At 43.3% G+C, this 14509-nt stretch overlaps 1 protein-coding gene across 7 annotated transcripts in view; it reads right to left on the bottom strand.

Annotated features, from left to right (window-relative positions):
* GATAD2A (GATA zinc finger domain containing 2A) overlaps positions 1-14509 on the bottom strand; it is a 118331-nt gene that overhangs the window by 33816 nt on the left and 70006 nt on the right. The window lies entirely within an intron of this gene.

The raw sequence follows: 14509 nt of genomic DNA, 5'->3' as shown, positions 1-14509 counted from the left end.
TGAGACGGGGATGGCAAACCCTAGGTGGCATTATATTGTGACATCAAGTCCCCACGTGACCTCTTTATTTTCCCAGGATGCTGCTGGAGACACAAAAGCACTTTCTGGAAAACCAGCCTGAACTGGTTCCAGACAACGAGAGCTGCGAGTGGCGTTAACCCCTTACAGTGACACTGACACCCGCCTCCCCCTAATCCCCCCCCCTTCAAGGCCTGCTGCCTCTGGCATTCCTGTACAGAGTCCAAAAGAGCATCACTCTTAAAGTGAAAGCATACCACATGGATGCCAGTCTGCCCTAGTTGTAGATTTAATAGCTTTATTGAACAGCCATGACAAAGGATAATGGTTAATAAACAAGTGTAACCTTAATTTTGCGTGCCAATCATAGTTAGCAACTCCGCCGCCTACCTCACTAAGCAGGGTTTCAGTATGCACCACGTAAATATAGAGGGGGGGGGGGGGGAGTGATTACAACAATAGTTATAGTGAAGATATAGCCCAACTATCAGTGAACATCACAAGAATGTAGGATACCACGTGGCACAACATCATCATTCAAAGACTATTTTTACCATGAAGAAAGCATTGTCATGCTATATGAAAAATGCAGAAGCAGCTCAAATATTTGATTGTTTTATACAGTATCAGTCTGTACTTAAGGTTGTTTAGGCCTCGTTCACATCTGCGTCGGAGGCTCAGTTAGGGGCTTCGAATGCAGATCTGGCCGAGAATAGTGCATTGTGCGCTAGTCTCCGGTAAAACCACGGACATCCCAACAGAAAGCCATCAGAACCCATTGAAGTCAATGGCTTCAGTCGGCCACTGGTGGTGTCCGGTGTGCAATGGAACAGTTGCTACAGGCAATCCCTTGTTCTGCTCTTCTGGCAAAGCACAACAGAATGTAACAACGCAGGTGTGAACATAGTGCTCTTCAAGCTAAGGCTGTCTAGACTAGATACAATTGTATCCACTGCTCAGGTGAAAGGACTACTCGCTATATCTGTATTTGATGCCATTGAATGTAAACCGATGTATTTTCATTCACTGACTAAACTAATATCTTGAAAACAATGAGGAAGTTGAATAATACGGTGATCAAGCGCTATTTACATAAAACTAGAAATCCCCTTTAAGGCTATGTTCACACGGGGTATTTTGCAGGAGGAATATCTGTCTCAAAATTCCGTTTGGAAATTTGAGGCAGATATTCCACTCCCTGCACGGCGATTATCGCGGAGTTTTTCGCCCGCGGCCATTGAGCGCCGCGGGCATAAAACAGCGTGAAATACGCTTTCTCTGCCTCCCATTGAAGTCAATGGGAGGTCAGAGGCGGAAGCGCCCGAAGATAGGGCATGTCGCTTCTTTTTCCCGCGAGGCAGTTTTATTGCTCGCGGGAAAAAGATGCCGACGCCTCCCATTGAAATCAATGGGAGGCATTTTCGGGCCATTTTTCCGCATCAAAAAACTCTGCAAAATACCCTGTATGAACATAGCCTAAAGAGGCTCTGTCACCACATTATAAGTGCCCTATCTCGTACATAATGAGATTGGCGCTATAATATAGAGGACAGCAGTGCTTTTTATTAAAAAAAACAATCTATTTTTACCACGTTAGGAGCGATTTTAGCTTTATGCTAATTACTTTCATAATGGACATCTGGGTGTGTTTTTACTTTAGACCAAGTGGGCGTTGTACAGAGGAGTGTATGACGCTGACCAATCATTTACACTGCACATAGCGACACTGCGTTATTCACTGTGTCAGCATAAGACCGCACATTAACGTTACTGAAGTGTTTAGACAGTGAATAGACATTCCTTCCAGACAGGACGGGATGTCTATTCACAATCCCGACACTTCGTTAACGTTTGTGGTACTTACAGCAGAGCAAGCGTAATCTCGCTGTAACCTGTCATTTACAGCGAGATCTCACGAGATTACGCTTGCTCTGCTGTAAGAACCACAGAAACGTTAACGAAGTGTCGAGATTGTGAATAGACATCCCGTCCTGTCTGGAAGGAATGTCTATTCACTGCCTAAACACTTCAGTAACGTTAATATGACGCAGTGTCACTATGCGCTGACTAAATGAATGGAGAGAAGTGTATGACCCTGATTGGTCACTGATTGGTCAGTGTCATACACTCCTCTGTACAACGCCCACTTGGTCAATAGTAAAACACGCCCAGTTTTCCATTAAGAAACGAATTAGCATAAAGCTAAAATCGCTCACGTGGTGAAAATAGATTGTTTTTTAAAATAAAAAGCACACCTGTCACCTACATTACAGCGCCGATCATATTATGTAGGAGATAGGGCACTTATAATGTGGATGACAGAGACTCTTTAGAGTCTCCTACATTTTTTCACTAAGGTTTATCCTGTACGCCGGTAAAGCCCCTGACGTACACTATAAACCATAGAGCTTCATTAGCGGGACAGAGGCTAAAAGTGTCCTTTTGGCCTCAGTTGGGCTGGTATATGTAAAAGCATATTCGACCATACTATTGCATCTCGCGGAATACCACAAAATTGACCATACATAATGTCAGGAGTTATCCGATTCAGAGGGGGCTCCATAGCAGCTCCTGCATCGGGATTTAGAGAGCTTTAACCCCTTAATGACTGCCGATAAGCCTTTTCACGGCGGTCATTAATGGGCTTTATTCTACAGCGCCGCCATTCCACGGCGCTGCTGTAGAATAAAGTAAACAGAGCAGGGAGTTAATAAAAAAAAAAAAAGTGAAAAAAAATTATTAACCCACTTTTTCCCCTTACAAAATGCTTTACTATTAAAAAAAAACTACAATAAAGCAACAGTTACACATTTGGTATCGCCGCGTCCGTAACGACCCCGACTATAAAGCGGTTATATTATTTAACCCGCACTGTGAACGCCGTAAAAATGAAATAAAAAACGATGGAAAAATTGCTGTTTTCTGTTAATCCTGACTTTAAAAAAAATGTGATAAAAAGTGATCAAAAAGTCGCATCTACTCCAAAATGGTACCAATAAAAACTACAAGTCGTCCCGCAAAAAAGAAGACCTTATACAGCTTTGCCGACGCAAAAATAAAAAAAAGTTATAGCTCTTCGAATGCGACAATGTAAAAAATGGCTTGGACATTAGGGCCCAGAATGCAAGCAGGGGGAAGGGGTTAAGGTTCTAGCATATGTAGGGAACAAAAACATTGAACTAGAAATTTAAAGGCTTTGGATCTAAGAGTGCTTAGTTTGCAAGTAACAACTGACAGCAATGCAATATATCCATTGAATCGTATGAGGAGAAATTTAGCAATGTATGCCAGTATTCTGGTGAAAAATGTAGCAAGTTTCGGTGCAAGAGCGTTTAGCGACAAAATTTAGACTTTCCCCATTTTATGTCATGTACAACACTTTGTAGAGGGGCGGGCCAAGAGAGAGCGAGCTAGATAGATATATACACACACACACACACACACACACACAGGACCTCTCCGGCTCCCACATTATCAGCCCGCAACGAATATAAGATCCTTACACAGGCCAGAATCAAGACTTTAGGTGCGGTGTCACATATAATGTCCTGACGCTTACGGATGACAGGACCTTGTATGCACCGCGACCTGATGATTGAGTGGATCCGGAGAGGAGAAGAAGCAGCAGCGGAGTAGTGAAGGGAAGTACTTAGTTCAAGTACCAAATCAATGAAAAGGCCGAGACTGTTCTGTCAAAAACGGGCAGGAGTAGGACTGGTCCCATTTTTGTCAGAACGGCCGCACGGTAAGTAACGGAAGTGTGCATGGCCCCATTGAAATGAATGTGTCAGGGTGCTATCAGTTAAAAAAACGGCTAGCACTCGGACGGAAAAAAATTAGCTGGGCATGGGGTCTAAAACAGTCTGTCCTGAAATGCTCAATATCACACAATTATTTTCAAATATTTAAAAAGATCCAACATGAAGTAATGTCAGTTTACTAAACACCTATTAGATCTTTGGGTTATTTACAGTGTCGACCAATGCTACCACACCACTCCTAGTAAGAAGCAGGGGTGAGTTTTAGGCTGGGTTCACACAGTTTTTTTTGCAGGTGGAAAATCTGCCTCCAAATTCCCTTTGGAATTTTGAAGCAGATTTTGCGCTGCCTGCACGCCGATTTTCGCAGCGTTTTTTGCCCACGGCCATTGAGCTCCGTGGGCAAAAACAGGCGCGAAACACGCTTTCTCTGCCTCCCATTTACGTCCATGGGAGGTCAGAGACTTAAAACGTCCGTTTTTTTTACGTGTTTTCGGCATCAAAAAAACCCGTGTGAACTGGCCTTTAGCAAACTACATCAATTCACTTCCGTTAAACTATTTAACTAGAAATGTAAAAGAAGGGCAAAGTTCAAAAGTGTGTGAACATATTTGCAAAATATGAAGTGATTTGAGAATCTAAAAAAAAAAATCAAAAAAAAAAAACCTGTAGTCTAAAAAAAAAACAAAAAAAAACAAGAAAACTTTCATACTATGACTGAAACCAAACATGGAAGGTATTATACCCGATCATCCAGTTGTCCGGTGTGCAGCACATATTCTGAATGCAGAGATGCACTGCTATATCTAAATCCCCACTTATCATCAATACTAAACAGGTTTCCAACAGGTCAGTAACCTGAATAGCCGGCCCTTAATTCTTTTTAATACAGCTCACTTTCTACCATGTCTTTCTGGGTGCGCTCACACTTGCACTAATTTTTTTTCAGATAATTATTCCATGAGCATACATAGTTTTCACACTGCGACATGTGGACTTCAATGGGTGCATGATGCGTGAAAAACGCACAAATATAGGACATGTCGTGAGTTTTACGCAGCGGACACGCTGCGTGAAAATCACGGACAGTCTGCACGGCCTCAGACTAACATAGGTCCGTTGCACGGACGTAATATACTTTCGTCTGAATAAGCCCTAAGGGTGCGATTGCACGCCGTGTACTTGCTTTGTATCAATATGGGTATGTGCAGAATCAACATGGGTATGTTCAGTTTTTTGTGGCGGTTTTTGCCGCGGAAACAGACGGCCGATATTGCCTTCTATTGATTTCAATGGGAGGTGGAGGTGGTTTCTTTTGTCCCTGAGAGAGTTTGTTTTTTTTGCTCGAAAAAAAGGAGATGCTTTATCTTGAGGCTTTCTCCACCTCAAAAACCCCATTGAAATCAATGGGAGACTGAAATAAACACGGTCTGGCGGTGTTTTTTGCAACGATTTCTTAAGCGTTCTTCAGCAAAAATGCTCACTGTTATTCCCTCTGTCTGTAGAAGAAATAGGGGGGGGGGGGGGGGGGGGGGGGGAGTGTCTAAAAAAAACATATGTGGTGCAAAACAGCGTAAAAAAAACCGGAGCGGATTTTTCCAGGCAGAATTTTCTGCCTGCAAAAAAACTGTGTGAACAGGGCCTTAAGTATTAAGGGGAGGCTGAAAAATAAGGGTGAATCGCCTTCCAAAACTAGACGTTTTTCAGGCAAACTTGGACAAAAATAAAAATTATTCTTTGATTCGTTCCTATAAGGGCCTGTTCACAGGAGCGTCTGGTTTGGGGTTTTCCGTTCATCCATTCCTTCAAACCGATGAACGGATAACGCAATGAAAACTATAGCTTCCGTTACAGTTGGTTTCAGTTTGTGTCTGTGCCGTAAAGTTTCCGTTTGTTGTTTTTTTTAACAGAAACAATGCTACACAATTGTTTCTGTAAAAAAAACAAAAAAAGGAAAACAACTGCAACGGAAGCATAAGGGTATGTTCACACGCCCTATTTACGGACGTTCTTGGCCGTTTTACGCCTCGAATTACGTCCGAAAATACGGCTCCAAACATCTGCCCATTGAAATCAATGGGGTTACGATGTTCTGTGCACACGCGCTTTCTTTTTTTACGTGCCGCTGTCAAAAGTTGGCGCGTAAAAAGACGCCCGCGTCAAAGAAGTGCATGTCACTTCTGGAGACGTAATTGGAGCAGTTTTTCGTTGAAAAACCGCTCCAATTACGTCCGTTATTGACGCCGCGAAAAACGAAAGTACGAGCAATTACATCTAAAATTCAGGAGCTCCTGAAAACAGCTCCGTAGTTTCAGGGGTATTGGACGCTGCCGTGTGAACATACCCTTACCATTGAAATCAATGGTAATGCAAACGGAAGCTATACTTCCCGCTTGTTCGTGAAAGGTAGATGTATACCCCAAACGGAACCTGATGCGGATGTGAACAGGCCCTAACCAGCATATCTGAAGGTGCTTAACCCCTTAATGACCGCCAATACGCCTTTTCACGGCGGCCGTTAAGGTACTTATGCCAGAGCGCCGCCTTTTCACGGCGCTGGGACAGGTGTCCTGTGCCGGCAAAAGCGGATGTCAGGCTGTCTAAAGACAGACGGACACCTGCACTAATGGGTGGGATTGGTTTTGAAGAGAGGGGGGGGGGCTCCCACTCACCCCATCAGCACAATTGCAGGATGTCAATGGCTTATATGGCAGCCGGTGGCCTAACAAAAGGCTGCAAGGTCTGCCTGTAGTGGATGCCTGCTAGGCCACGCCAGAGGTATGACCTAGTAGGTGCCTGTTAGTTTTACACGGACAGGCAATAATATGCCGCAATGCAGAAGTGTTGCAGTGTATTATAAAAGCAATCAGAAGATCGCATAGCAAAGTCCCCTAGTGGGACTTCAAATAAAGTAACGTTTAATAAAAATTGAAAAAAAAAATTAAATAAAATTCCCTTATAACATACTTTAATATGGGAAAAAAAACTAAAAAACACATATATTTTGTATAGCCGCATCCGTAACAACCACACCTAAAAAGCGAATACGTTCTTTAACCCACACGGTGAACACCGTAAAAAAATTAATTAAAAAAAAGCCAGAATTGCTTTTTTCAGGTTTATCCTGCCTTCAAAAACAATTTGATAAAAAGTGATCAGAAAGTCACATGTACTCCAAAATGGTACCAATAAAAACTAGAAGTCCTCCCGCAAAAAACAAGCCCTCATACAACTGCAACGACTTAAAAATGAAACAATTATGGCTCTTAAAACATGGCGACAAAAACAAATGTTGAAAAAAAAAAATAATAATACCGTTTAAAAGTAGTAAAAAAAAAAACCATAGAAAATCTATATAAATTTGGTATCACCACAACCATAATGACCAACTGAATAAAGCTACCGTGTTTCCCCGAAAGTAAGACAGTGTCTTACTTCTTTTTATCCCCAAAAGCCCCACTATGTCTTACTTTCGGGGTATGTCTTATATTGGAAAAAAAATTGTCTAATTATTTTTATTTATTTTTTCACAAACTTTAACTGTTTTACATTTTTTTTTTTAGTCCCACCAGGGGACTTCACTATGCGATGTGCCGATCGCATATATAATGCTTTGGTATACTTCGTATACCGAAGCATTATTGCCTGTCAGTGTAAAACTGACAGGCAACCTATTAGGTCATGCCTCCGGCATCGCCTAACAGGCAGATGCTGAAGGCAGACCTGGGGGTCTTTGTTAGACCTCCGGCTGTCATGGAAACCAGACGGCGACCCGCGATTTGTTTGCGGGGGCGCCGATCGGGTGACAGAGGGAGCTCCCCCCTCTGTCAAACACATTAAATGCCGCTGTCACTATTGACAGCGGCATTTAATGGGTTAAACTGCCGGAATCGGCGCGCGCTTCGATTCCGGCAGTTGCAGCAGGAGCCAGGCTGTGTATAACAGCCGTGCTCCTGCCGCGTGGGTACAGTCTCAGTACCCGCGCCATCACAGGACGGCGCGGTGACGTATGGAGAGGGGGTCGGCGCGGAAGTGGGCAGGAGGCGGCAATACCCCCGTGTTTCCCCGAAAGTAAGACATATGTCTTACTTTCGGGGTACGGCTTATATTAGCCGACCCCCCTGAAACCCCCGATACGTCTTACAATCGGGGGTGTCTTACTAATGGGGAAACACGGTAGGTGTTATTTATACCACACAGTAAACCGCGTAAAACTAAGACGCAAAAAAAAGTTTGGCAAAATGTATGGGTTTTTTTCCATTACCCCCCAATAAATTATATGTACCCCAAAATGGTGCTAATAAAAAAATACAACTTGTCCCCCAAAAAAACAAGACCTTATACAGCTATGTCGACGTAAAAATAAAAAAAAGTTATAGCTCTTGGAATGAGACTATGGAAAAATTCCAAAAATAGCTTAAAAAAGGCTGGCCATTAAGGGGTTAAACAAAAATAATTACGGACATTTTTATTTTAAAAACATACGAATGTATGCCTATATGTTAAGCGTATACGTCAAAACTTAAGGAAGCATAAAATGCAATAGTAGCTCAGAGCATGCCAAAAACGAGATGTGAACAGGTTATTTTTGGAATCTTTAGAAGGTGGTAGATTTTACATTTCAGCAACTAGCAGCATTTTCAGACTGATACATACATACAGCATTTTTGGGTCAGTCAAATGGGGGGGGGGGGCCGCCACTTGGAGAAAACCACTGAATTCATGAAAGCAAAGGGGTGAGCTTAACCCCTTAGTGACCACCAATACGCCTTTTCACGTTGGTCACTAAGGGGCCTTAGGCTAGGCCGACGCCTTTTCACATGTGCCTAGTTCAAGTCCTGCACGGGTCTCCTGTGCAGGCTGGAGCCGGGGCTCAGCTGTCTGATGACAGCTGAGCTCCCGCTCCAACGCCCGCGATCGAAATTTACTTAGATCGTGGCCGTTTAACCTGTTAAATGCCGCCATTAGCGACCGCGGAATTTAACTGCCGATGTCACCCATCGGCGGCCTGCAAATGCAATCGCGGGTCTCCAATGGGGTGTCATGGCAGCCGGGGGCTTGATGAAAGCCCCCAGGTCTGCCCTGGACATATGCCTGTTAGGACGCGCCGGAGGCACGACCTAACAGATTGCCTGTCAGATTTACACTGACAGGCAATAATGCTCTGGTATACGACGTATACCAGAGCATTATAGCAGCGATCTGAAGATCGCACAGTAAAGTCCCCTAGTGGGACTAATAAAATAAATCTATGTGAAAGATTAATAAAAATTACAGTAAAAAAATAAAACCATTTTTTTTCCATAGAAAGTGATTTTATTTAGTAAAAGTGTAAAAAATAAATAAAAGTACACATATATGGTATCGCCGCGACCGTAATGACTATGAATAAAGTTAATATGTAATTTAAAACGCAAGGTGAACACCGTAAAAAAAAAAACGCAAAAACAATGGCGAAATTGCAATTTTTTTCCATCGCCCGCCAAAAAAGTCATAATAAAAATGAATCAATAAGTCCCATGCACCCCAAAACAGTACCATTCAAAACTACGTCTAGTCCCGCAAAAAACAAGCCCAAAAAAAATCACTACATTGATGGAAAAATAAAAAAAAGTTACGGCTCTTGGAAAGCGACGATGCAAAAACAAATAATTTTAGTTCAAAAGTGTTTTTATTGTGCCAAAGTCGTAAAACATAAAAAACCTCTACATATGTGGTATCGCCGTAATCGTACCGACCCATAGAATAAAGGTAACGATATTTACGCCTCAAAGTGAACGGCGTCAATTTAAAAACGCATAGAACAATGGTGGAATTTCATTTTTTTTTATAATCCCCCCCCCCCCCCCAAAAAAAAGTTAAAAAAATTATATGTACCCAAAAATGGTGCTATTAAAAAGTACAACTAATCCCACAAAAAACAAGTCCTCATACAGCCATGTAGACGAAAAAAAAAAAAAAAAAGTTATAGCTCTGAATGCGACTATAGAAAAACGAATAAAATAGCTTGGTCATTAGGGCCTAAAATGGGCTGGTCACTAAGGGGTTACATTTAGGACAAACATTCATATGCATAGGACAAGGGGGGGGGGAAAAAAAAAAAGTCAATAAACCATTCTCTGCAGCATTTTTTGCTGGTACTATAACACAACTTTACAGGCATAAGACCTATACATACATGAAAACTACAATGGCTGGGCACCTTAAGGGCAAAATTAACACGTACAGACTTTCTGCGGAAAAAAATCAGCAGGGAATTTCGCATCAAAACATGCAGATTTTGGTGCAGATTGTGAAAAGTCAATGGTTTTAAAATCTGCTGTGGATTTATTGCCGATTCAGACTTCCCCATTGAGGTCAATAGGGAAATTCCACAAAATAAGTGGACATGCTGGCGATTAAAAAATTTGCACCAAAGTTCAATTTCTGTGCAAAAAAAAAATTCAGAAAAAAACCCCCCACAAATAAAAGAAAAGTGAAGTAGATTTAACTGTATTCTGCTGCAGATTTCCAACATCAAATCTGTCATGTGTGCATTTACCCTAACTTTCATACATGTAGCAAGGAGGCACCAGCCAAAACATTGCAGAACTGTATAAAAACGCAATAGTTGTCCCTTCCATCATGTACTTCATAAAATAAAATATAAAACACAGAAAGGCAACGAAGACGCAAAAAACAATGCTAATACAATCAGAAGAAGGGGGGGGGGTGGAGTACTGGGAAGAGGAATTTGCAGCATGAAGCCAGCAGTGGGAGCAGCGAGACTAAAAGGGACGCAGCAACACAGCAGCTCTTGAGGATCGGCCAGCTTACAGCTGTCTGAACGAGCACAATGGGTTAAGCTCTGCCATTTTGGTGTCATTCACTGATATGTCCATTAACGGTGTTAGAGTAAAATGGAAGTTGTTAACCCTTCCCCTGCAGCAATCAGCTAGTAAAGTGCTCGACTGCAAAAGTTACTGCATATCTCTCACCTATAAAGGAAAGCCTCTAAAATGGATGTAAAGGTCTCAAAAAAGAAAATCAATCTGGTTTGAAACAGTAAATTAATCTTCCTCAGCTTGTGCCTTACAACAATTATAAAGCACTCAGATCACTACAATATGACGTTTTTCACCCAAATGACAAAACAGCCGAAGGCTATGTTCACACGGGGTAATTTGCCGAGTTTTTGGACGCGGAAACCGCGTCGCAAAACTCGGCAGAAACGGCGCGAGAACGCCTCCCATTGATTTCAATGGGAGGCGTCGGCGTCTTTTTCCCGCGAGCAGTAAAACTGCCTCGCGGGAAAAAGAAGCGACATGCCCTATCTTCGGGCGCTTCCGCCTCCGACCTCCCATTGACTTCAATGGGAGGCAGGAGAAAGCGTGTTTTCTGCCCGCGGCGCTCAATGGCCGCGGGCGAAAAACGGCGCGATAATTGCTATTCACACGGAGTATTTTGGGGGAGGAATATCTGCCTCAAAATTCCGTTTGGAGCTTTGAGGCAGATATTCCTCCCCCAAAATACTCCGTGTGAACATAGCCTTAGGCTGTGTTCACACAAGGCGGAATTTCTGCCTCAAAATTCCATTTGGAAGTTTGAGGCAGATTTTCCTCTCCCTGCACGCCGATTTTAGTGGAGTTTTTCACCCGCAGCCGTTGAGCGCCATGGGCAAAAAACGCGTCAAAATACGCTTTCTCTGCCTCCCGTTGATGTCAATGGGAGGTCAGAGGCGTAAACGCCCGAAGATAGGGCATGTCTCTTTCTCCAGCGAGGCTGTTTTATCGCTCGCGGGAAAAAAAAATAAAAATAAATAAAAATAAAAAAAAGACGCCTCCGCCTCCCATTGAAATCAATGGGAGGCATGTTCGGCACGTTTTCCGAGGGGGTTTCCGCGTCAAATAACTCAGTGTTAACTGGCCCTTAAAAGCCCCAGTCCATACACTGCATAAAATCCACAGGATTAGGCCGGATTTACACGAGCGTGTGCGTTTTGCGCGCGCAAAAGTTACTAAACAGCTCCGTGTGTCATCAACATATAATGCGCAGCTGCGTCATTTTTGCGCAGCCACCATCATTATGACACTATGTTTGGAAACAGAAAAGCACGTGGTGCTTTTGTTTTCATTCATAGTTTTTATTGCTGTTGCGCGAATCACGCGCGTCACACGGAAGTGCTTTCGTGTGCTGCGCGTGATTTTCACGCACCCATTGACTTCAATGGGTGTGTGATGCGCGGAATACGCACAAAGAACGGACATGTCGTGAGTTTTACGCAGCACACACACGCTGCGTGAAACTCACGGACAGTCTGAACGGCCCCATAGTCTAACATAGGTCTGTGCGAGGTGCGTGAAAATCACGCACGTTGCACAGACGTATATCACATTCGTCTGAATAAGGCTGGGTTCACACGACCTATTTTCAGGCGTAAACGAGGCGTATTATGCCTCGTTTTACGCCTGAAAATAGGCCTACAATACGTCGGCAAACATCTGCCCATTCATTTGAATGGGTTTGCCGACGTATTGTGCAGACGACCTGTAATTTACGCGTCGTCGGCGTCGTTTGCCAGCTGTCAAACGACGACGCGTAAATGGACTGCCTCGGCAAAGAAGTGCAGGACACTTCTTTGCCACGTAATTTGAGCTGTTCTTCATTGAACTCAATGAAGCACAGCTCAAGATTTACGAGCGTCTCAGACGGCTCGCAAAATGCGAGGAGGAGCATTTACGTGTGAAACGAGGCAGCTGTTAACAGTCTGTCTTTTCACACGTAAATGCCTCTCATCATGTGAACATACCCTAAGCCCTAATACAGTAGCAGCAGAGTGGATGAGATTTGAAAATATTTGCATAAATAAGCGAAAACTCTTCAAATTGACAGCAAGTCAAGTTACAGCAGAGGAAGCGTAATCTCGCGAGATTACGCAGTAAATGACAGGTTACAACGAGATCACGCTTCCTCTGCTGTAACGACCACATTCCCGTGGAATGTCTATTCACTGTCTAAACACTTCAGTATTGTTAATGTGTTAGTATAATACAGCACATAAGGATCTAACAGGATCCCTATGCGCTGAGGAAATGAATGGAGAGGAGTGCATGATGCTGATTGGTCAGCGTCATACACTCCCCTGTACAACGCCCACTTGGTCTAAAGTAAAAACACGCCCACTTGGGCATTAAGCAACTCATTAGCATAAATCTAAAATCGCTAATAACGTGGTGAAAATATAGATCGTTTTATTAAATAAAAAGCATTACTGTCACCTACATTACAGCGCCGATCTCCTTATGTAGGAGATACGGCACTTATAATGTGGTGACTGAGCCTACTTAACCCCTTAGCGCACCAGGACGTACCGGTACGTCCTGCATTGAAGTGCTTTAAGCCACAGGGACGTACCGGTGCGTCCTGGCTAAAAACTGTCACCCTGTCAAAGGAAAAGGTGACAGAACTGTGCCGTCAACTGTTTATGACAGTTGACCGGCACAGTAAGACGGCAGGGGACCATTCACAGCGGTCTCCTGCCGGCGATCGCTGTGATTGGTCAGTCAAAGCAGACTGACCAATCACAGCTCTATGACGTGGGTATGTGATGACGCTGGCTCAGAAGCTGAGCCAGCGTTATCACCGCCGGGAATCAGATGTCCGGCACCCCTCTGCAACGGCCAGGACCGGAGCTAGGCTCCGATCCGGCCGATTAACCCCTTTGATGCATCGATCAACGTGATCGATGCATCGAAGTGGCTTGTAGCCTGTCGGCAACCACGATGGTTGCCACGGGCGCGGGTGTCAGCTGTTTGTCACAGCTGACATCGTGCCCCAACGGCCAGGACCGGAGCAAGGCTCCGATCCGGCCGATTAACCCCTTAGATGCAGCTATCGCTGCATCTAAGTGATTAGATCTTACCCTATGGTTGCTAATAACAACCATCGGCACCCGCGAAGGTTCCGATGGTTGCTATGGCAACCATAGCCTAACAATCGCTTCCTAGTACGGAAGCCGGGAGGCGAAGCCCAATAGGCTTGCTGTCAGTGAATAGCTGACAGCTCTAATACACTGCACTATGTAGGTAGTGCAGTGTATTAGAATAGCGATCAGGGCTTCATGCCTTCAAGTTCCCTAGTGGGACAAAAAAAAAAAAAGTTAAAACAAGTTAATAAAAACGTTGTAAAAAAAGTTAAAAAAAACACTTTTCATGTTAAAAAAACACTATAACAGCCTTTTTTCCTATAAGTCTTTTATTATAGGAAAAACCAAAAAAGATAAAAAAAAGTACACATATGTGGTATCCCCGGGTCCGTAACGACCCAATCTATAAAAAATATCACGCTATTTTACCCGTACGGTGAACACCGTAAAAAAAATAAAAAACTATTCCAGAATCGCTGTTTGTTAGTCACTACCCCTCGCAAAACAGAATAAAAAAAAAGGGATCTAAAAGTTGCATGTACCCCAAAAGTTATACCATTAAAAAACGCAGCCAGTCCCGCAAAAAACAAGCCCTCCCGCAGCTTTTTTGACGGAAAAATAAAAAAGTTATGGCTCTCAGAATATGGTGACACCAAAAATAAATTTGAAACAAAAGGGATTTTATTGTGCAAACGCTTCAAAGCATAAGAAAAACTATATACATCTGGTATCGCCGTAATCGTACCGACCCGCAGAATAACGTAAAATTGTGATTCATAGCGCATGGCGAACTCCGAAAAAATAAAATAATAAAAAACATCAGAATTGC

This window comes from Rhinoderma darwinii, chromosome 1 (genome assembly GCF_050947455.1).
Source record: "Rhinoderma darwinii isolate aRhiDar2 chromosome 1, aRhiDar2.hap1, whole genome shotgun sequence".
In the NCBI taxonomy this organism is placed as follows: Eukaryota; Metazoa; Chordata; class Amphibia; order Anura; family Rhinodermatidae; genus Rhinoderma; species Rhinoderma darwinii.
Note: the sequence above shows the minus strand (reverse complement) of the source record. Positions and strands in the feature narration are given on the sequence as shown.